This window comes from Carassius auratus, unplaced genomic scaffold (assembly GCF_003368295.1).
Source record: "Carassius auratus strain Wakin unplaced genomic scaffold, ASM336829v1 scaf_tig00215410, whole genome shotgun sequence".
In the NCBI taxonomy this organism is placed as follows: Eukaryota; Metazoa; Chordata; class Actinopteri; order Cypriniformes; family Cyprinidae; genus Carassius; species Carassius auratus.
The window spans coordinates 521,443-544,628 of NW_020528076.1; the positions used below are offsets into that span (position 1 = coordinate 521,443).

Consider the following 23,186-nt stretch of genomic DNA (forward strand, 5'->3'; position numbering starts at 1 on the left):
ACATAATGATTTGGACACTAACAGCACAATTATGAAGAAATTTTTTAGTGAATAATGACTTCCCGAGAACTGGAATATAGTGCACAAACTACACGGTCTAAATTTATGATATGTTCATGATGATTTGCATTCTTTCTAAAGCTTGAAAGCTCCTCATTTATTACAACTGTGTGCAAAGAACAACCAGAACATTATCAGTTTTCACAGAGCTCCTATGAGTTTGGAATGGCATGAAGACTAAATGAGACAATTTTTTTATGTAAATTTAAAATTCTATTTATTTTATTATTTTATTTTAACTTCAAAATCAAAATGCAGAAGCGAAAAATTCATCTTTATATATATATATATATATATATATATATATATATATATATATATATATATAATTTATTTTTTGTTTGTTTTTGCTTATTTGCTCTGCCCATCACATTTTGGCAACCTAGGGTGTACTTCCCTGTTCACATTGCTAGCTTATCTTGATTTTAATCAGGCACCCACAGAGAGCCATACGGCTAATCTGCTCCAACACATCAAATCTCATCTGCTCATAATATCCCAAATTGAAGTCCAGACTTCACACGACAGGTAAAAAAAAAAAAAAAAAAAAAAACTTTTGAAGAAAAGTTTAGCAATCAAGACACCAGCACATCCACTAACGACCTATCAGGGATAACAATTTGCACATTCACATTTCGAAGGAGTTGAAAAAGGAAAAGATATTAACTTATATTGCAAATAAATGGGTTCCTGTTTGAAACCTTTAATTAGTTCTGAATGCATAAACAGTTCCAGCAAGATAAAATGAACTGCTGAGAGACCTTGCTGCTGAGAGAATAAGAAATGCCACGTTTAAACTCAAACAAGAATAAATTAATGTGTGATGAAAAGAAATTTGGGGAATTATTTTACAAACTGATATGAGTTCAATTTCACAATAAGTATAAGCCAGGGGAAAAAAAAATGTTGATAGGTTCTTTTGAAGCTGAGAAGCCAGTCATAGTGTGCTGGACAAGTGATAAAACATGGAAGATGAGGTCTTAATTTCAGTTCATTAAGGGATCTTTTTTTTTTTTTTTTCGCCAAAATAATTTCATTTTTAATAAATATTTCCAGCCTCTCTGACCCTTGCAAATAAATTACCGGGACTCAAGCACCAAAAAGCAACCCTAATACTGGGACTATTACGAAAAAATAAAATAAATGCCAGTAAATTTTTTCCTAATGTTTGGATAATTTAAATGTATATAGAAGCCAGAGTGTATGTGAAGCCAGGAACAGCACAATTTTTTACATTTCCATAACTTAAACTTATCATTAGTTTAAGTATTCTGAGATCATTTCTATTACATTTTCAGTATTAAAATCATCATGACTGGTCATTTCTGAATCTTGAAAAGGTGCACTTTAATAAATCCAAGGACTTTGGAGTGAGCTGTTTTGCAGCTCTGTTTCAAAATATGGACCTGTTGAACTGGGAAAGAAGTTTTAAGCTCTGAAAGTACCATTGTGTTTGGATAGTAAATTAACTCTTATCTCAAAAGATCAAGGAAAATCAATTTCTCATGATATTACTCCCCTTAAGCCCTGTAGCGAAATGCAAATTCCCTTTACAAAATATAGGTAAATACAAGAGTCATTCCTCTTTTTTCTGCAGCCCACGCCAGCTTGGGTCTCTATCCCTTTAAGTAGGCAATATCATGACTGACAGGGTATGTAAATTTGGGTGATCCCACTGTGGAGAGATCTGGTACCCGTGTGCACCACATTAACATTCATGGACCTGGATGCCAAGGGGGTGTACCAGCTGCCTACAGACACTAACAGCCTTTTGCTCTGCCACTCAAATGCCAATCTGTTACAGGGCAGAGGTGGACATTTAAGGCTGATCTGAGATCAGCAGCCCTGTCTAGATCAGATTTGTGATGAGGCCTTGAAGCCTATCTGGGTTCAGGCACACAAGGGAACGTCTACTAATATCACCTGTCAATAGCGCAAAAGGACAAAACATGGATAAGTAATTAGGACTATGGCACCTTTGCCAAGATGATTTCTCCGGAGTGCTGCGGGGAAAGTTAATGCGAAAAAAAGTCTGGCTGAGAGAGATTAATGAGGTTGAATAAAAAGGCTGAATAAACAAATACAAATGTATAGTACATATAATTGATTCCTTTGCTTTTAAAATGAAAGAATAACAAAATATGTTTAGCATATTTGAGACATGGCACATTTTCTTTTTCATTTTGATGAATTCAAGTGGATTAAAGCTTTTTTGAAGTACATCAGAGAATGCACGTTTTTTTTTATTTTTATTATTATTATTTTTTTACATGCACACCAACCAGTAAACTGATAACTTACAAATATCATCTTAGTAACCTGACAACACAAGTAAACCATGTCTGCATGACTGTATTAATAAATCAGGTTATTTCCCTGTAATGATGTCAAAACATAGCTAATCATTTGCTTATCTGACTCCAAATATTACATATTCATCAGTTTGTGATGTTAAAGATCGCATGTCAGCAGGAAACTTACAGCCCATAAATTATTCTCTCATGCATAGATGCAGCATTTTGACTGAACCACATCTGCTTCTGTTGCACAAGATGGCACATTTTTATAATTTTCTGGGTCATGACAGAGTCTATGTTTATGATATATTTCCTTCTTTCTTTACTGCAAAAAGCGCACTCTGCCTGCATGCACTTCAATCTGCACCAAGAATGCGTTCCTGTCACGGATCAAACAAGTGCACTTCAATAAGCTGACAGAAAGCAGGTTAATGTGTTTACATACCATGCAAAATCAGGGTAAAAGCAAAAAAACTACCTGTGTCGACTGGTTTATGATTACACTGTTTATGACCTTACTCCAATAAAAGAAACAGGGTTACCACGTTTACATGACCATGTGCATTGTATGCTTATTAAGCATAATCAGCTTAGGAACGTGCATGTAAACACACTCAATGTGAACAGACTTCACATACATGTTGGGAATATGACCAAATGTGCAGCAGAGCATGACACGAGATTGGAGGGAGATGCCACAGAAATATCAACCCACTATACTCAGAAATTAATACAAACACCTGATAATGACTTCTCCAAAGATTCAGTGTTGTGTTAAATTATTTTCCAAAGGCCATTCACCAACTGATGACTTTTGACCCCCTGGGTTAACAAAGAATGCACTTCACAATTGCAAATGCAATTCACCCAAATTTATATATTATTTTTCTTTCTTTGCCACCCCTATAAAATTGAGTCAGGACTGCATAGAGATTACTGATCTGACAGGTGATGATACACAGCTCTTATCTGTATGAGGTCTTCTTTGTGTCATGTCTCTGGTCAGTGAACAAAACTATCTAATCTTGGGCCACTGATAAGGAGATGGGTAGAATGGATTGGACATCATGCTAAGGAAAATGCCTTTATATTTAGGCTTTGTTCCTTTTATTGGAGGTATATTGTACAAGTTTGGTCTGGCAATCACACAAATACATAAACTGAGTGAGCTCAAGGGTTTCTTTGTAAGCGGAGTATAAATGCTTACTGTTAATATCGACTTAGGGTGTAAAATGTGCAGTGAGCAAGAGAGAAGAAAATTCTTAAAGGGCTAGTTTACCCCAAAATTTGAATTGTGTCATCTGTCATTTACTCACCCTTATATTGTTTCAAACCCATACAACTTACTTTTTTCTGAAAAAGGAGATTTTTAGCAAAAAAAAGGAGATACAGGTGTATCTCAATAAATTAGAATGTCATGGAAAAGTTCATTTATTTCAGTAATTCAACTCAAATTGTGAAACTCTGAAAGTCTTTGGTTCTTTTAATTGTGATGATTTCGGGCTCACATTTAGAAAAAGCCCACCAAATCAACAAATTTTTTAGAGTATATTTGAAAAATATTTCATAAATATTAGTGGTGGGCCGTTATCGGCTTTATCGTGCTGCGTTAACGTGAAACTCTTATCGGGCGATAAAAAAAATATCGCCATTAATCTATTCTCAAAGTTGGGTTGGGAACTGGGTCTATACTACGCGAGCTATGATGACTTTCACCTATGTCGAGAGCGCATTACTGTAGCGCAAAAGTACATTAATATAATGCGCGAGCACAAATCTCTGCTCGCGCGCGGGAACTGAGAGCGCGCACCCAGTTCCCGCGAGCGAGCAGAGAGGTTCACGTTCTGCACATTATATTCCGCACTCGAGGAGAGACATTCGTGCTCGGGCACCTTATATTCCGCGCGCGAGCAGAGAGATTCACGCATTATATTAATGTACTTTCGCACTACAATAATGCGCTCTCGACATTTGACAGGGAAATAACGCCATAAAATAACGCCATATTTTGGAAAAAGAAGATGAGCCCCTGGTCTAATGCACCACCTGTCTTGAGAAACCCGTTCTCAAAGACTTAACGTTACTTTTAGCCATTATTTTATTTGGGTTACACACATATTCTGAATGCCTTCGGCAGAATTCAAATGAGACATTTTAATCTTGATTAATCTAGATTAATTTCAAGATTACAGTGAGATTAATCTAGATTAAAAAAATAAATATATGCCCACCACTAATAAATATATTTCATAAGACCAATAAAAACAATTGTGAATTGTTCTGGAAAGTATGTTATTTTACTGTAAATGTACTCAATACTTACTAGGTGCTCCTTTTGCTTTAATTACTGCCTCAATTCAGCGTGGCATAGAGGTAGGGCTGGGTACCAAACTTCGATGCCTTTATGGTATCGAACGAAAAACTTTGAGTATCGAAAGATTATTTATCTTTCGGTGCCAAAATTCGGTTCCAAAAGCCAAGGTGCATATTTTTATTTTTATTTTTTGCCAAGCGGCTGTGTCTGTGTGAGCTTGTAGCATTCATGCATGTAAGGACCTAAATTCGCCATGATTGGCTATCCACCACCACGTGACGTGACGGGGAGGATTTCTGAAGAGACTCGTAGTCACACAACACAAGTGTAGTTGTTTTTTCTCAAAATGTTGCCGTTTTACAATGCCAAAGAGGTCTAAAGTGTGGCTACACTTTATAAAAGTGGATGCCGAGTCAGCAAAGTGCAACATAAGAGTATTGCAACCAAAGCCGGTGTTACGGTTTAACTGGTTACCGTGTTATTAACTTCCTGGTTTAGGTCTCCACTGCAGATGTGCTGGAACGACGGCAGCAGATTTGGCGATTCTGAAAGCACAAACTGATGTGATATTAAGTGTCTAATAAACGCAGACATGCTCATTGCATGACTCTGATATTCTTGTAAATATTACAAGTTATTAGTATGATCGCCCGTTTCGTGTCTGAAGTAAGTAGGATAAACAAAAAAAATTAAAATAAAGTACGTCTGTGTTGGCGCGGGTTTTGAACATGCGCTAAAAGACGCCGCACTGCAAGACGACAGTCACGAACCACCGAGCTACTGATCTACACAGAATCTGCTCCAGATCTCTGGATTCAAGACAAGACTCTCGGCGTCACATCGTGCAGCTGCTGAATCAAGGAAATGTGACCATGTTAGCTTGTGACCTGTGTTTACCTATTATGAAAATAAACCATAGATGACTACATTTTATGGTTCATGATGTTAAAGAACATTTCATGACTTCTCAGACAACTGTTCATTTGTGGCTACTGTGGGTTAATTATAAACTAAAGAAAATGTATCATGTTTTTACTATGTTTTTACCATGTTTTTACTATGGTAAATGTGAGTTAACGATAGCGTTTATAATTAACCCACAGTAGCCACAAATGTACAGTTGTCTAAGAAGTCAGGAAGTGTTCTTCAACCCACAAATACAGTTTGATTTTGCACTAAAAAGGCTTCCTTTGCATTTTAGTTGGTTCAGTATTAGCCTGTACACAAAATCATTTGTTTATTTATTTATTTATAATATGTTCATGTTGTGTTTTTGTTAATTTTGGCCAAGTTAGGATTGATACCAATCCTGAGTGTCTGCTGGCGCACCCCTATCCAAAAAAACACAACCAGTTCTATTAATAATGTTATCCTGAGCGTGAAGTGTTATCAGAATTTGTTTTAATTAAGGTGAAAAAATAAAAGTTTTGTGTTTAATGTATTTGTGTTGATGTTGAAATGGATTTTAAAACACATGGTATCGAAAAAAGTATCGTTAGGAACCGGTATCGATACTGAGGTATCGAAATTGGCACCGTATCGAAAGATTTTGAACAATACCCAGCCCTACATGGAGGTGATCAGTTTGTGGCACTGCTGAGGTGGTCTGGAAGCCCAGGTTTCTTTGACAGTGGTCTTCAGCTCATCTGCATTTTTTTGGTCTCTTGTTTCTCATTTTCCTCTTGAAAGTACCCCATAGATTCTCTATAAGGTTCAGGTCTGGTGAGTTTGTTGCCAAGTCAAGCACACCAACACTATGGTCTTTTAACCAACTTTTGGTGCTTTTGGCAGTGTGGGCAGGTGTCAAATACTGCCGGAAAATGAAATCCGCATCTTCAAAAAGCTGGTCAGCAAAAGTTAGCATGAAGTGCTCCAAAATGTCTTGGTAAAATGGTGCAGTGACTTTGGTTTTAAAAAAAACACAATGGACCAACACTAGCAGATGACATTGTACCTCAAATCATCACAGACTGTGAAAATCTAACACTGGACTTCAAGCAACTTGGGCTATGAGCTTCTCCACCCTTCCTCCAGACTCTAAGACCGTGGTTTCCAAATGAAATACAAAACTTGCTCATCTACAAAGAGGACTTTGGACCACTGGACAAAAGTCCACTTTTTCTTCTCTCTAGCCAGGACAATAGTGAAATGGTGGGTTTTTGTTAAATGTGAGCCAAAATCATCACAATTAAAATAACCAAAGCCTTAAACTACTTCAGTCTGTGTGCATTGAATTTAATACACGAGTTTCACAATATGAGTTGAATTACTGAAATAAATGAACTTTTCCACAACATTCTAATTTATTAAGATGCACCAGTATTTAACAGAAAGACTGAGATGTTATTTTACATACAATTAAAATGAATGGGGAATTCAAGCACCAAAAAGCAACCCTAAATGTAAAAATTAAAAAAAAAACCTGATGAAAGTTATCTTAATTATTAAATCACTACATTCCAGGTCTTCTGAAACTATACAATTGTTTCGTGTGATACCAATTTTTGTGATGTTCTAATTCAAAGAACATTTTAGTTGACAGCTGTGTACACCATTCACTTTCACTGTATGGAAGAAAACAGCTTTTGGGGTGAACTGTTTCTTTTAAGAGAAAACATTACAGTGATGACATCATAATGGAAATGCATTACTTTTTGATTCGACAAACTTGTTCCCATGCACCACTGAATTAATTAAATTATGTAACTAATATTATATAACGTAATATACCATAATATTAATAAAAAGGGTTGATGTCAGGAATATTCAAACAAAATATTTTATGTTCACCAAGGCTGCATTTATTTGATTAAAAATACGATAAAACACTATAATTGAAATATTATTATATTTTAAAATAACTGTTTTCTATTTGAATATATTTTAATATATATTTTATTTCTGTGATGGGAAGGTTGAATTTCCATCAGTCATCCAGTCCTCAAATGTCACGTGATTCAGAAATTAATTTGTTATGCCGATTTGGTCCTCAAAAACCATTTCTTATTTTTATTAATGTTGAAAAAAGTTGAGCTGCTTAATATTTTTGTGGAAAATGTAAAGCCCTTTTTAGAATTGTTTTCCATTTTTAAGGAACTTAAATTTCAAAAGAACATTTTTTTATGAAATGTTAAAATTTTTGTAACAATGTCTTAAAAGTCAACTTAATGCATCCTTGCTGAATAATAGTATTAATTTCAGTAGTAATACTATCAAAACAAATAATGTTAAAATATTTGATGACCTAATTAATATCAAACCATCAGCATTATGTGATGTCATAACCATCAAGTCGAATAGCACACACACTTCAAAACTTGTTCTGGTGCCACTTTCCTATAATAATACAAAGTGATGCCCATAAGCGAAGAGTAAGTCCATCCCACATGCATTGCTAATTCTGGCATAGATTAGCATAGCCTGTAAAGAATTGATGTGATCACTAAAACAGGCTATACTAATTAAAGCCAGAATCATCAATTCAGATCTTCAGGATTTATTAAGGGTTTCCCTCCAAAAGGTAGCACTGTAAATGAAAAGCATTAGTTTTCATCAGAAAGTTTTTGAACAAGAGCCAAAGCTGAGAGATGATGAGATGCTCGCATAATGGCGTACTTGAAACGCAGTCATAACACACATTTGGGGGTGGGGGTGGGGGGTGGGGGTGTTTAATGACTTACTTGCACTGAAATATTATTCCTCTGCCACTAGTGCCATATTTTCTCAAATGACTGTTTCTCAAAAACAATTTATTTTCAAAAGTCATGCAGCTCTCACAAAGATGAGTGACTGACTCCCGTAATAAACATCTGTAAGTCACAGGGCATATGGTTGTGGTCATAAATAACCCTCTCAGAGCGAAATCATCACGAGTAAAAGATAAATATGTGGTGTTCTTGGAAATCTAAGATGAATGTGAAATGAGGGGCCCCTGAAAAGGGTATTTTCATCACACTTAAGATTATCTCAGTGAATTATCCTCTTCACAATACACAGCCTCCGTCTCCTGCATCCATCATTTATGCTCGAATGATGCATGACTCTGAATAAACAGATAAACAGAAAATTTTATCACAAAGAATGAATCACAGATGTTTATTTGCAAACAATGTCTGCATTATTTTATCACCCACAATTAAAAGAAGCATGCAAATCAGTGTAATGGAGCAAATGCAAAGACAAATACTGTTTGCATGGTACAGTTGCTGTCTTTGTGTGTGTGTGTGTGTATGTGTGTGCTAGGTTGAGAAGGATGCAGCAGACTACCATGATATGGCACACTTCACTAGGACTGTACGACATCTAGAAACACAAACATCTACACTGTCTACCTGGATTTATGCCTGCTTATAGTGTTCTTCTCGGTTACTTGTTCATTCCTTGATGAATTAATACAGCCATGATTAACTGGAAATGTATACCGGCACCTCTTTAAATTAAAATACGTTTTGCAAAGAATGTGCAATCTATAATGACCCAAATTTACATATAAAGCAGGTGTGTTTAAACTGAAAAGATGTATAATCACTTGTAATAATAAATACTGTAGTGCTCTATCAGAGTTTCGCACCTTGTTAAACTGGTCTGAAAGATTTTGACTTGACATCAAAAAAAAGAGCTTGATAATGCAGGGAAAGTTAATGTTGTTGTGGTCAGGATTAATGAACTGAAGAGCAGTCATTATAGCTGGGAGACATGTAATGTTGGTCAGAGGTATTTAGAAGGAAACAATGATATTTCTACTCCATGCGAGTTGCCATTATGGTCTTAGTTCACATTAGCAATAATTGTCTGGCTTCCACTGTGGTTTCTTCCGTTCTGTCATTAGGCTAATTGCAACTAGCCCATCTCTCCATGAAAACAAGTTGATTCAGACAACTTATGGCATTTTATGATAGATTCAACAATAATAATGTTAAATTGAGGTTGTTAGCTATGACAGCTGTGCATCAACTCTGCATCACTGTCAAAGCATATTCAGCAAGTCCTGATCGATTCATATAAAATTACCCTGAAAATAAGACTAATTGCTTACATTGAATCAGTTTGAGATAGACTGTCATAACATAACATAAGAACAATGCAATGAAATAACAGAGGCATTTAAAATGCTCATTACAGACACGAGTTGCACTCAAGCCAAACCCAGGTTGAAAAATGAATGAAAGCGCTAAATAATGGGAATGAATTGCAGCGGGGGTGAAGCATCTGTTTATGAGTAGCTGTGGTGGGGACGACAATTTAGGAACTAATTTCATATCAAACCAAAATGAGAGAATGAGTCATTTAGTAGAGAATTATAGATGAAAATGGCTAAATCAATTGCCATCCAGGGAAAGTTTAACTTGCATTTATCCAGATTACTACTTCAATATAAAAAAAATAGTGGTTATATATTACATGTGCCAAAAAGCAATAACTTCAAGAATTACCAGCTCACTGCACCATCATATTAAGAAAAGGGAAAAAAAGTGTTGGATTCTGTCTATGTGCCATCATTTATGCCATTCTATCCTCTTGTATACAAAAATTATCAGTGAACCTCAGACATATTTGCCCTGTGTAAAGGCATTCTATTCTCAAGCAGTGATCTGAAATTGTCTCTTTCAGCATTTGTAGTTTTCACTGTGTCAGGTGTCAAGAATGGTAGTTTCTGCTATAAATATTATATGACTGGCATCCTTGCTCTTTCAGATGGGACTGATGCAGGGTTTGCATTATGAGAGCTGAAGGCACATTCAAAACACATACAAAATTGATACGTTACATTATGTCTAAAAAGAATAGCAACAAAATACATTTTCATTGTCCGTCGGTCATAGTACACGGTGTAAGTACAGGAAAGTCAAGTTTTAAATAGGAAGAATATCAAAACTCTTTTGCCATTTTTGAGGGAGATGCTTACGGTCTAATCAGATTCAATTATCTATGCTAATCTAAGGTAAAAGTGCTACCACCAGACTTGGAAATCAGATGAATGGATTCGAAAAAGGTAAAACTCAACTGTATAACACTAGGGGAGTTGGAAAATTTGCATATTTCCTTTAATACTGTTAATCAGCAAGGACACATTACATTAATCAAAAGTGACAGAAAATATGTCTATAATGTCTATAACTCAATTTTAAAATGAGAGAAATTTCAGTTTCAAAATCAAAATTAAAATCATTAATAAAAAAAATCTTACACATAACAATTGAAGAATCCTTTAAAACAGAAAACAAAAAGAAAGAAAGAAAGAAAGAAAGAAAGAAAGAAAGAAAGAAAGAAAGAAAGAAAGAACGAAAGAAAGAACAAGAATGTATTTTGGCAATGCCATGATTTAGGGGCCATCTATGAGCTGAAATACTCAAATTAAAAACAATGATTGACTCATCTTGTATGTATGTGTGTATGTGACGAGTGGGGCGGGGCAGAGAGCCGTGGGAACAGAGCGAGGCCAGTTGAGTGATTGGGAATGAGCGACACCTGCTCCACTCACTGGTCTCGAGTCCCACGGATGAGCTCCGGAAGTATAAAGAGGTGGAGTTTTGACAGAGAAGGACGAGAGAGGACAAGGCCTGGGCTTTATTTTGTGTTTTCGGTTTTGTTTGTGCGGGACAGTCGTCCATGAGGGGCTGTCGCGCTGTTTTGTTTATTATTAAAGTTTTATTATAAAGCCGGTTCCCGCCTCCTCCTTCCCGTCTTACAAACTGTGTTACAGTGTATACAAAGTTTTGGCCAATAAAATACTATCTGTAATTACACCTAAGTGATACCTTGGTTAGTTTTTAGTTTTTATTTAAATTTAGTTAAAATATGATGAAGGAAGTGTCTTTTTCTGGGATATGACAAGCTTTGATATTCTTTGCACCAACTTATCATAAATCAAAAATAAAAAAATAACACATATGATTATGTTAATAGTTGTATTCAGGATAAAATGTACAATCCAAGTACAAAGCATTAAAGTTATTTTCTGAAACATTGTCCATGCTTGTCAATTCTCCTGCCTCACAGCAGACTGCACAATCAACTGACCTGTTCATTTACACTAAGAATTAAATGAATCAGGTGACCCCGAATGACCTTTTCGATCCGTTCAACTACCTCTAACCACAGCGTCTGCTCAAGAATTGTCACGAAAATCACAATTACATGTGCTCTGTGTAATCTTGTTATCTCACGTCTCAGATGACCAAAAGAGAAAGCATCTAGGAGGAGATTCGGTCTGTCAAATTGTGCTCTGCAATCTCTGACAAAGTGTTTCAACTTAATTACCAAATACCGCAGCTGTTTGACAAGACACAGAAAGATAAAAACTCCAGCGAAGGAAGCAGGAGGAAATTGTGACATCAAACAAAAGGTTGAACAAAAATGGTTTAGACTTCAACTGAGTAAGAAACTTCAGCATGAAACTGATGTTGTTTGAGTGATGAATGTATTGAACACACTTGAAAAACATCTTACAAAAACGGCCTTCTGTTAAAGATTTTATGACAAACACACACAATCTTCTCACCTGCACCATAACACCTGCCAAAGTGTGCCAAATTCACACCTGCCAGTCCAGACAAACTGAGTGTGTGAATAGAGAAAATAGAAAATGGAGAAAAGATAACAGGTGCAGGTGAAAGCACCTGTGAAGAGGAGGAATCTACCTCTGGAGGAAAAGCATGTGCTTATTCAGAGCAGATTCTATTCTATGCCTCAAGGAACTTCAATTATGACACACACGTGCACGTACCATTAACTGTCTGACTGTCTATCGGTCTCTGATATCATACGAATAATCTAGCTTCACTTCCCACCATCTGTTCAGTGAGTCGTTCATAGATATGTGGAATATTCAAATGAGCTTTTCAAAGTTTGCTGGATGTCTCTGGTGTTGGACAACTTTGATGGTGTTCTTAGTCCACAGGTGACCCTGTTTAACAGGAATTCAAAGGCTCTTGGCCTCAAAGTTCAAGAATTTGATTTTAACTAGATATAATGGTGTCTACTAAGAAAAGCTATTCAGTATTACTGGCACTTTCCATGAATAGAGTACACAATAAATAAAATAAAAATAAATTAAAAAAAGTCTTAGACTCCATTCAATGTTCTATTCAATTCAATATCACATAATTCAACTAAGCACATAAGCTAAGTGTTTTTTTTTTTGTGTGTGTGTTTTTTTGCTCACTAAATTGGAAATTGGAAACATATGATGTCTTCCAATAAACATAGATTCATCTGGATAAACACAATGTAAAAGAAATTTGACCAAATATTGTCTTGTTATTGCTAAAGTTAAATACTTCTTGTTTTTTTTTCTTACAAAAAAAAAATATATATATCAAAAAATTGGTGAAAAATATCCAGTAACAGGGTTGTTGGACAAAATGGAATATTTCCATTTAAGATAATAAGTGCAATATATTAATATGCTATATACTTATGTTTAATGAAATAAATTTTTGGTAAAAACAGACATACGTGGAAGGAGGAACCTGGTCATAACTGAAGCAGAAAAAGTCCTTTTGGCTGGCCTCTTATGGCTTATGCCAGTAAACAACCACCTAAAACAATAATAAAATTAAACTAAAACCGCATATCATTGGCAACAATAAACGTCTTGTTTATGCATTGTGATGATGAGCACCACTGACTCATTTTCTTCCGAAAGCCTAAAAATCTGGTCTAGCATGATAAACAGTACAGCACCATTAAACACTGATAAATTAAACTTGATCTTTGCGAGAGGCAGAATTACCCTCAGATAATCCAAGCGTTGGGAGGCATTTAGGCACGTCAAGTAAACACTATTTTTCAGCACACTGTGTTCAATGCTATTTACTCATGCAGTTCAACGTGATTATTCCCGCTCTGTTAGAAATGCATTCCTGGCATACGCTTTGCACTGCAGTTCCTGTCGAAGCCAAAAGACAGAGTGTAGCAAGCGTGACTGACATAGATAAAGCAAAATTATTCCCCATTCCATGATTATCTATTTTAACAGTAGTGAAAATTCTTATGAAGTTGTGGTAGTAGTGGCAGCGTGTGTGTGTTTGTGTCAGAAAGTAATGTCTTTGGGGATAAACTTTCTCCCTGTCGTGCTTAAGAGAACGCTGTGACATGATTGGCTGAGAAGCATGAGTTCAATAGTGAACATGGCCTTGGGCCAGTGGGGCAAAACTGTGGAATCAAGCTTACTTTTCTCTGATAAAGTTGCTTATGACTGAACCAAATCAACCAGAGAGAGTCACATGAGTCTTCAGCTACTCAGAAAAATTGGAATTCAGATGGCAGCTGTTTAACATGATCAGTCAAAGGAACAATGTCATACAGAGAATGACAATGAACAATACACCATGAACAGACAATGATTAGCTACTAAGACATGGATGTTTCTAAATGAACAAATTATTAAAGCACAAAATGTTGACATTTTTAAAAAGTATAGTTATGCAAAAATAAAAACCACTTAGATGTTTTTTTTTCTGAATATATTTTGTGTTGTTTTACAGAAGGTGTTGTTACTGTTAATTAAACCTATTCAAATATTGTTTGTTAATTAATAAAATATAAATTTTGGATGAAAAACTAACTGAAATAATTGAAGTACAAAAAATTACTAATATTCCCCTCTTGTCATAATAACCACTAAAAACACTAATCAAAACTAAATAAAAATAAATGAAAGCTAAATAGAATTAAATAGAAATTTCTAAAATTTTAATGAAAGCTAAATTTTTAAAGGTAATACATTTACAAAAACATAAATTTACTAAAAATGGAACTAAAATTAATATACACTAAAATGTATATGTAATACATTTAAAAGTAAACATAAATTAGGGCTCTGCAAAAAATCTAGTGCGATTTTCATGCGCATCTCATCAGTAAAGACGCTCCTGTAATTAGAAGTATATCTCCAGCAAATGCGTCAGATCAGGGTTGCCAGGTTTTCACAACAAATCCTGAACAGTAGCTTCTCAAAACTAGTCCAAAACTAGCCCAATCGCGCTTCCATAAGGCTCCCCGATAAAAAATTGCTTCCCGGTGTTAAAATATACATTTTTTTAGCAGGGTTGCCTTGGTAAAATTAACATTTTAGGGGCTAAATATCACATTATTTTTATTGGGGTCAACCACATACTTGGCAACACCGGCATTTACTACACCGAGCCGTAATTCACTGACAATCTACACAAAATCGCTGTTAAAATAGCAGGCGATTCTTTGTCGATTTTGAAAACGATTTTGTGTTAGTTACCGGTAGACTACGGCTGTAATAAATGCCGCTCCACCTGAACCAGTGCAACACAAGTCTGCGATTGTTTTTCATGTCCGCAGTTTTAAACCACCCCAATACCAATAACGTGATATTTAGCCTCTAAAATGCTAATTTTACCAGGGCAACCCTTCCAAAAAATGTATATTTTAACCCCAGGAAGCAATTTTTATCGGGGAACCTCCCGGAAACGCGATTGGGCTAGTTTTGGACTAGTTTTGAGAAGCAACTGGGCAGGATTTGTTGTGAAAACCTGGTAACCCTGATCTGAATGCACGTGCTGGAGATATACTTCTAATTACAGGAGCATCTTTACTGATGAGATGCACATGAAAATCGCATTCGATTTTTTGCACAGTCCTAATATAAATGTAATGCAAACTAAATATAAATGCATATAATATAAATATAAATGTATATTAATAATACACACACACACACACACAAAAACATTTCACAAAAAAAAAAAGAGTCATGCAAGTTTGGAGCAACGTGAGTGTGAGTGCATGATTTTTCATTTCTGGATGAACTATTCCTTTAAGTTAACTTCCATGACACGTTTGCCGATAGCATGTTCAAAATCACATATATGCAACCTCACACACTTAAACTTTACTCTATGGTGAGTGTGATGTGTGACAGGGAGGTATAATACCCCACAGCCTGTATAAGCAGCCAATTAAATCCCTTTGCAGACTTGTTCACCCATCAACGAAAATCCTTCGTTTTTGCTCTATTGCACTTTGCCCCTCATTGCAATCCATCTTTCCCTCTCTGTACTGGACATTCTACATCCCTCCAGTCTTCCCCTCTCAGAGTGGTAATTAATCCCTGATAGTGGATGAACCAGCACACACACATACACACACACCTGGAGAATCCAGACAGGTGCGGGGGAGGTCTGTGTATATCAAATGAGATCGTGCAGCTTCATTTCAGATATGAGGAAACAATGCTTGGGTTTTTTTGTTCCATGCTATCAGTAACTAGAGGCAATGGAGGCCCAACTTATATCAGCCTCAAATGGAGCTCAATGCTGAAGCCTTAATCCCTACAGAAAACCAGATACATGGCATTCTTATCTGTTTGAAGCACAGGACAACTTTGCAGAAAGTTCAGGCTGTATCTCAGCATGGAAAATGTACAAGATAAGACAAAGATGAAGAGAGACACTCAAAGCTTCAGTGAAATTGAAGGTGCAAGTGGTCAGGACAGGGCTGGACAAAACAGATACAGCTATAAAGAAATTAAAAAATCATCATTAATCTCATCTATTACTGTCATCCAGCACACAAACAAACACATATGCCACTCTATGTAAAGTCACGCACCTTGGGTGGTGTTAATGATGGGTCGAATTTGATGTTCATGTTCAATGATTATGGTGAGAGATCGAAATGTTTCATTCTCCAGATGTGACAGGACCATAATTACAGTAAGCTCCTAAAATTTCAGTGTCAAGCTGCTAACCAGCAGAGAGAGAGACCTTTCTCACAGGGAGACAGTCACTACTTTGGATTTGAACGTACAACACATTATTAACGTATGCTTCTCATAACCAGGTACTGTATAGACACTAAGAGAGAGTAGAGTGGCCCCAAAGAATATTTATACACCTCAATCATTTCCACAAATGCACACACTAGTGTTAAAAAGTTTGAGGCCAGTATCATTTGTTTTTAATTCAATCTTTTTTTTTCTTTCTTTTTTTTTGAAAGAAAATAATGCTTTTATTTGGCAAGAACACATTAAATTGATCAAAAGTGGAAGGCAATATCACAAAAGATTTCTATTTCAAATAAATGCTGTTCCTTTTAACTTTCTATATTCATTAAAATATTCAGAATCACATTTCATGCATTAAATGCATCAAGGTTTCCACGCAAATAATAAGCAACTGTTTTAAGCATTGATAATAATAAGAAATGTTCCCTGAGCACCACATATAATCAACACATTACATGGATCAAATTGTATTTTAATATCTAATAATATAAAACAATTACTGACCTTAAAGTCTTGAACCGTCCAGTATAAATTTCCCCTCAACGTTTTTTACCATTTAAATACATTTTATAACATTTTGAAACATTTGTTGGCTGGATAATTTTTACTATCTTTAAAATAAATATCATTGCATTACATAGACAAAAATATATAATACAACCAGGTGAAATTACTTCATTTTACAGCTTAATTTTTGTAGTCCAAATACTTTGTCCACTTTACGAGGACACTTATGATAAAAGGAGATATTATAAAAAATAAAAAAAGACAAAACAATAACTTTCTTTACACAAAAATACATGGGAAGAAACACAGTGGGAATCAAAGTCAGATTTAAACAACATGAAGATTAAATTATTCTACAAAAAGTCTCCCTCACTCACATTTCCTTGACTCGAACGTATGTGACCTTTAATGACCTTTCAGTAATAATCAGCTCAAAATGAGTTGTCTGAACTCAAAGAGGCATCAGAATCATTTATTTTCGTAATTATTACAAAAACTGCTTTTCAACAGTACTGTGTATGGGCATTAATATTGTTTACTCACCCTGTAGAGTTTGGATTGGGGCAGAGAGGTTACCTTCTGACAGGAGGGTTTAGGTTTACCTCGACCTGAGGCTTTGGTTGGCATGGAGACACAGGGCATCAGTCAGGTTCATGCTGTCCCGGACCTGCAGGCACATAAACAAATTTGCAGTTAGACCTGTTAGATCCGCAGTCTAAAGTAGCACTATGCAATCTGCATTCAGACATTCATTCAACAAATGAATAATTCAACTTTGATCTGTAAGAAATGTCATGAATGTCATTTTAGGTGCCACTGGCTGAACACTTGACAACAATTCAAATCTTCAACACATCTGAAATAACTTGCTCCATCCAAAGCTTATGCTGTTTGATTTAATTCTAGAACCGCTAAAGCTACAGAACGAGTCGAGGGATACAGTGTCTCAAAGCATCTTGAAAGATTTCCAAACCATCCGCCTTCATGTGACAGCGCCCTGAATACACAAAAACCATGTCTGTTGTTTCAATAGGCCACTAAGAGCAGTGATGTTACTCTTGAATTCACTGTAATCCTAGTCACAGCCATCAGACGACATGCTCACAGACCGTTCACTAAATGTCTGTTGCATACTAATATACTGCATGCAAAAACTGTATTATCAAACTAAAATCACATGTTTCCTAAAATATGATCGGCTGGCTCGTACAAAAAAAATTCTGGAAAATATTATCACTTTGCAGTTCTTTGCCAGGTACCAGGCTGATACAATGGAGCTAGCACAAGATTCGCCATAGTTTGGTCCATGGCATTAACTCTTGAAAGATATTTAAGTTTTTTATTTATTTTTCAAACTTAGTTATAAGCTAAATTTACAAGTATTTAGTTTTCTATACAGTATATCCTATTCTTAATATATTAGCCTCTATTGGACACAATTAAATGATACTTAAAGCATAAGTTTGTCAATTTTCAACCAGTTAGTAATATATGTAAATGAACAATGTGTACGCTTTGTCAATGTTACCTGCACCTAGATACTGAGTGACTCATAACACATATTTTTTGTCAAAACTGTAGATAGAACTAGCATTTTTGTATAACCATGCATGGGCAGACAGATCGACAAAGGAGCGGTGCAAATATCAAAGGTGCATTATGGGTGTTGAAATTTTCGCCATAAAAGAACACCACAGCCTTTTTCTTTTCTTTTTTTTCTGATCATATAGCAATCATTTTAAAAGTATGTTCAAGTTTGTACTTCATAGACAGCCAAGCTTTATTAAAAGCCCCTTTGATAGCAGCAAATCCCCCCTTTAAATCACCTAATTAGGAGCAACACTAAATGGCACATTAGATTTTGTGTTTCCACCAAAATAAGGTAGTTACTCATTAATACAAATAAAGAATAAAAAATAGGTTCCTAAACCCTGCTGGTCTCAAATCAGAGACTGCTAACATCAGGTGCAGAGGGGATTGCTCAATACGAGCTTAGAGTTTTATATATTGTAATTTCTGACCTTGCATTAAAACAGCTCAATATCTCATAAACACACTGGATATCATTCTTTGGATATTAAGATGTGGTCTAAACCTTAAACGCTATAATGTGTTATTGTGTTAAATCATCATTCAGCAAATATGAAGCAATTCTGAGAGCAGCTCGCAGTATAGAAAATCCAGCACGATTTTGGTAAAAAAAATTTAATATCTATACAACCTCATTCAATTTTACAATGAGGTGTGATAAAGGGATGTGATATGAGAGACATTTAATATGCACCTCAATATCAGACAAATATTGCTCCATTTTAGGTGGTATAAGTATCATTTGTTACTCATTAAAAAGGAAGTGATGTGGGAATGAGTCTTTATTAAAGGAAATTCATTAATTCACACTTATCTAAGCACCTCATTGATTAAGCAACATAAAAAAACACAATTGCATATGCATGCCTGCAGTGTGATAACATTCAATTTATAATAGATATACACACAGGTAGATAATTATTATTATTATTGTTTCGAGAGAATTACAATTTTCTTAGGCCATTCTTTGAAAGCAATTCTTTCTTACTCTCCGACTATGTGAATGTTACGTAGGGTCTAAAATCAACATAGCAACAATGGCCCTAAAGAATAAGATAATAGAATAAGATAATAGAGAAACAATGAAATGGTTTCAAATAATAAAGATCAAGAATGAGGGAAAACAGAAAGAGGCAGATAAAGAATATATCAGCTATCAAGTCTCTTAGCATGCAAAATGTATGAGTATCTCCCCTTTGTTTAAGACCCTGTCTGAGCCAAACAATAGACCACCACAGCGCTGAAAAAGAACCACTGGAAATAATTTATATAACCCAACAAAGACAGTTCCTCCATAATGACAGAAGCATCCACTGAGGTAAAACGCATGCGGTTTGGTCTTATCTAACACATAGATAAGTTTGAGTCACATCCATACAGCTGCCTTAATAATGCCCGCAAATTGAATTGATTATGTGCTAGGAATAATGAATTTCTATCCCTTCTGTTTTGTGACTTTGTCTTGTTAACTTTTTTACATTTAACATGACTTGCACAAGCTGTAAGCAGCAGATGCACGCAAACTTTTTCCAAAGGGTAGGAGTGCAGTGCTCGCAAAACTAAACGGATCTTGTTGTAAATAGTGAGAGAGCAATAATAAACTCTATCCTCTCTTCTTCTCTCATTTGAGCATTGGAAACTCAGACTTATTCTAGCGTATCAGTTCATCCTAAATGTTCTTCTCTCTCTCTCAAATATGACATTGGAATGTTCCGGGTCATTCATATAAAGATTTATTTTGCAATGATGATGGCTGACTGCTTATTAGTGAATTTGCTTATAATGTGATTAATTTGTTACATATTTTAAATAGACTGACATAAATCAGCAAATATTGCACAATATTCCTTAACCTCTGTAAACCAGTTTTTGGTATGTGTAAAATCCGCAGCATCTGAGAATGAGACTTTTACTGAATTATGAGCAAGAAGAAACAAATGGGTTTATTAATGCATGACAGAATTCATTTCATTCTTCCATCTGAACACAGATTATACAACTTTTTCACGAGACACATATGCAACAGGGATGCAACAGGGTGTTTAACAAATGACTTCGGACACACAATTTCTGTTCATGTCAGACCTGCTACAACATGGAACCCAACAAACTGAGCATGACACCACAAACTGAGCCAGCGAACGAACAAAACGAAGCGAGTATATGTGACACTTGTAGGCGAGCAGATTTATTTGAAATTCACCTCATTATTTAGAGTGGCCTGTGTCCTTGTTACACTACAAGACAAAGCATCTATTTTAATGGTCTAATGATTAAACTGATTAAAAATAAATGAACACCTAAAAGAAAAGATGTTAACTTTCAGTTTAGCATTTCCTAACATTTTTCTATTTTCCCTAGCATTCATTTAATATTTACTTATTTCCTCATTTGTGTATTTATTCATTTATTTATTTGCATATTTATTAATATATTTATGCAGGAAATGTGGATTTATGTATTTATTTATTTGCACATTTATTTTATATTTTTGCTGGTTTTCGTCCTAAATAAAAATAAAGTTATTTTTTTTAAATGCATGTTTGAAGAACCCTGTAGAACTTTTAACACAAGCCACGTTTACAAAACAGGTGCAATGCAACAAAAGTGCTAGAAGCTTGCAAATCTTTACCATCTACGTTCCAATAGGAAATCCATAAAAGGACTCATCTACTCACTGCTCTGATTAGTTATGGTTTTGGTGCACTCCACAGTATTTCCGGTTTTAGTATGGGAAAACTGCTACCCAAACCTACAAGTCTGCCATGCTAATTAATTTGGTTTGAAACAAAAGCAAGCTCAAAAACACATAATGAATGTGTCCTTTGACTGTGTGTGCCAAAGTTTTATTACTTGTTCACCTTTTCTTATTACTTGTTGATGTATTACTTGTTCATCTTTTAGATTAATGTGGACATGTCTCTGGCCTTTTTTGGTTGTCAAAGCTCATTCAACTGACCCTATCACAACCCAGAGTCTGTGCCAAACGAAACATGGCTCACATCACGGGTGAAGTCTTATGTTCAAACTACCATTCATGACTAATTGCCACAACAATCATGGTGGAATCTGAGTAATGCTTTGTCATAACAAACACAAAGTAGTTCTGGTCTATAAAACAATGACACTTCTTTATACGAGGGCCAGCTATAGTATACATTAAAAAAAAAAAAATCAGCATCATCATTAAAGCATCATGGATGAGAGAAAATGCAAATCACTAGACCTGTATGAGACAATATGCACAACAGGTTTAGTACATGTGGCTCAAATGTTAAGTGGGTTCTGGCACGCACTTGTGTAAAAAAAAAAAAAAAAAGTGCATGTTCCAATGATGGACGAGAAAAAGGGGCAGAAGTCTTCCTTGTTTGGTCAACTGGAATAGGCACAGCACAGTAAGGCCCGGGAAGGTTTTTGTTTTCTTCTGGCGGGCATGATATATGTATATACTGTATATTGGAGAAGACTGGGAATTCTGCTGGTCCAGGGTAATGTTGCCCGTCACTGCTAATCTAGGATCAGATTCCCCATCCAAACTTCAGCGGCTAAAGGAAAATGTCTACATTGACTTCTGCATGAATGCAATGAGAAAATGTCTTCATTTTTTAAGTGACAATGCATTTTTAAAACAAAATGAAAGAAATCAGTGCAATTTGAGAATTTAAATATTTATTTAATTATTTCAAAATTTCAATTCAAGTATGTAAAAACTTTCCTTTTAAACTACCTTCACATCCACATTTAAATCACCTTCAATAAGCTCAAATCAGGTGAATTTGGTGAAAATTTATTCACCTTGTGAAGCAGACATTCTCAAAATGGATCCCAGCTTTCTAAAACCTAAAAAAATAACATAAACGTTGATTCTGACCAGTGGCGGCTCGTCGGGGGAGGCAGGGGAGGCACAGCTTCCCCAAAATGTTGAGGTGAAAATGAAGACGATTTAATGTTAATAAAATTCACAATTCATTTCAGTTCATGTCTCAGAATGAAAATATTTTTGTTTGTAATTTCACAGTTGTAATACCATTATGTGAAAGCACTGCTTTTCTATTGCAAATGTGCCGAATCTGTTGATGTTATTACAAGCGCAGTGTTAGAGAAGGGGAGGGGGAGAGATGAGCTCTCATGCTTCCGTTGTTAAAAAAAAAAATTAGCCAATCAGCATTGAGTGTTTCAGGAGTGTTGAGAAAAGGAATACCACAGAGGAGGCTAGCTTCACTTCTGGTATATAAATCAATCATCATAGAGACGTAAATTACGTGCTATTAGTTTGAACGTCTTCCCCGTAATGGCTGGGCAGATAATTTACGAAGTATTTATGATGAGTAGCGATATTGAATATTTGATTGCCAACCAATTTTCCAAGCTGTCATTCAAACAGTATATATACAAATTAAAAATAAAGGGAGCTAGAACTATAGGCTACAGAATTAGGCCTAATTAAATAGCACAACAGGCAGCTCTCTTTTAACACAGACTTTTAAGAAGGGATGGATTTTTGTTTCAGGTGACAGGACAGGTAAGTGAATTTATTTTATCTTGCTGTATGCGTGTCGTTTTCTGACTAAAAGCCACTAAAAAGCCATTTTACAGTGGTTAAGCAAATAATAATAATAACAATCAGCAGAGATCCCCAGACCAATACAATTAGTGT

The 23,186-nt window shown here is 35.5% G+C and overlaps 1 protein-coding gene across 1 annotated transcript in view; it reads right to left on the reverse strand.

Annotated features, from left to right (window-relative positions):
• Nucleotides 1–23,186, reverse strand: part of LOC113094558 (muscarinic acetylcholine receptor M1-like) — a 92,967-nt gene that overhangs the window by 38,684 nt on the left and 31,097 nt on the right. Inside the window, exon 2 of the mRNA XM_026260134.1 lies at nucleotides 17,483–17,606. The gene's annotated coding sequence lies outside the window, so the exon portion shown is untranslated. The remainder of the gene's footprint in view (nucleotides 1–17,482; nucleotides 17,607–23,186) is intronic.